This window comes from Lactuca saligna, chromosome 8 (assembly GCF_052625555.1).
Source record: "Lactuca saligna cultivar CGN05327 chromosome 8, ASM5262555v1, whole genome shotgun sequence".
Lineage (NCBI taxonomy): Eukaryota > Viridiplantae > Streptophyta > Magnoliopsida > Asterales > Asteraceae > Lactuca > Lactuca saligna.
Window position 1 is genome coordinate 51,202,687 of NC_136424.1, and position 2,306 is coordinate 51,204,992.

At 30.0% G+C, this 2,306-nt stretch overlaps 1 non-coding gene across 1 annotated transcript; it reads right to left on the bottom strand.

Annotated features, from left to right (window-relative positions):
* Window positions 1-1,744: 1,744 nt before the first annotated feature.
* Window positions 1,745-1,847, bottom strand: LOC145013763 (U6 spliceosomal RNA). The gene has a single exon (XR_013665282.1). It is a non-coding gene; the product is annotated as a U6 spliceosomal RNA (small nuclear RNA).
* Window positions 1,848-2,306: the final 459 nt, after the last annotated feature.

Sequence of the window (2,306 nt, forward strand, 5' to 3'; positions counted from 1 at the left end):
TTATTACATAACACATGATAACAACACATGTTTAATCCTATTTATAAACCAGCGAGTATGCTCTTCATTTGCGGATGAATGTTTTTTAAATATTAATTTGTGTTTAGTTCGAGTTTTGGTAATGTAGGATTATAAAACCATGATATCCTTGCAAAATATGGCCATTTTATTGAATAGTTCAATAAAATCATTGTCTAAACCAGAATAATAATTGCATAAGTCGTAAGTTTTTGGAAATGTAAGTATTAATACAAGATTTATGTGTGTAAATATCACTTTTTTCTTTTTGGGATGAAATGATACAATTAGGAGCAAGTGTTAATATTAGAACTAAAATAAATTTACTTTATGTTGTCATAAAATGTTTCCTTTTCCTGTATTGGAGATATAATAAAAGTTCGAATTGAACATTAAAAAAAATCGAAAGTAACTAGTTTAGGACATCTATTACAACGGTCTAATGATAACCAATTTGTAGTTTATCAATCATTTTTTGAAAATACAAGTTCATGGAAGAGAGTATTTATATTGAAATTGTATAAAAATATCTATAATTTATAAGTTTCAAAAATCTAGTATAGTTGTGTGGATGCACCAAGTTTAATATCCATGTGGGGTGGAGGTGATAGGTTCAAATTCAATCATTGTAGTCCTCAAAAAGTGCCAAATGTGAGAAATTTTTTCATGAAAACCCCTATTGAGGTTAAGTTTGCCCGGAGCTCGAACCCAGGGTGCTCGTTGAAATATTACGAGTAGGTTTCTACTATATCGTTTGTCGTTTCAAAAATAAAATAAAATAAAGTTTCCCTATGCAAATTATAACCATTAGAAATTTGATGATATATGATTTTCGTGCATAAATCATTAGAATATGTAATTTGATATGTAATGATGTATTGTAAGATAGGGAATATGTGAAATAAAATGTATTGAATGTGAGGTTCATGCCATGGTTTATTTGGGTGCCAAGTCAACTGATTCTATTCACATGGCAACCCTCATCGAGTGGCCTCAAACTATGTGAATATTTTAAGCATCCAATCCTCAACTTAACATCGAACTTCTTCCCTCGTCCACAAATTGTGTGCCACTAGCATGAGAACTTTATTCTTTCCTAAAGTTTTCAATTTGAATGATTAGAGTATAAATCTAGAGAGATATAAAACTAAAAGCTTTTATGTATATTTAAGAAGATGACGAAGATCAGGCGTGAATATATATATATATATATATATATATATATATATATATATATATATATATATATATATATATATATATATATATATATATATATATATATCAAGTTGTTTAGAACTTACATTGGTTCTTTAGATTTTAGAACTGGGGACAATAACTTCTTTTTTGTCATTTAGATGTTTACATGAACACATCCATATGTACAAACACAAAATCTCACTTTGATACCTCTCATCAATGTCTACATTTGATAACCAATGGAAATGTAAAACTAACAAGGACTTGTATAGGATGTCTATTATTAATTATTTTATAAAAGCAAAACCACAACATGAACTAAGAAACTGAAGTCGCAAAATGAATAAAAAAATCAGCACATAAACAAATACATACATACTATATACAACACATAAACGGAAGTTTATAAAGTATGAAACTTAATGACAGGAAAAGTAAAAAACTTAAAGGAGACTTTATAGAAAGAACGATCACCGTTACTTGCCACAAATGGTTGAAGACATCAACAAGAAGATCAATCTGACCATAGAATCCACATGTTGTCTCGATTTGTGTGTGTCATCCTTGCGCAGGGGCCATGCTAATCTTCTTTGTATCGTTCCAATTTTATCGGATGTCCCTAAAGGGACGACTATAGATGAAGAGCTTCGCCATGTAGAGGAGTAGCAGGTTATATGAGACGACGCGAGTTTTAAACGAAGTAGTTTACGGTTGATGGTCATATATTCTCAATGTCTTTAAAATTAGGGTTAATGACTTAGGAGGGTAATAAGGTTTCCAGTTTGTCCGTATTAGGTCACTAAGGTTTTTTTGTGCGTATTAGACCAATATGATTGTTATTACCGTTTAGAAATAGTCCTTTTTACCCATTAAAACTGGTAAAAGGACTATTTCTAAACGGTAATAACAACCATATTGGTCTAATACGCACAAAAAAAATCTTAGTGACCTAATACGGACAAACTGAAAATCTTATTACCCTCCTAAGTTATTATCCCTTTAGAACTGTTCCAATTATTGGTATCAAGTTGTCTGTTTGAATATTTATCTCTCTCCTTAAAAAAGTAGATAAATTAATCTTTATGGCA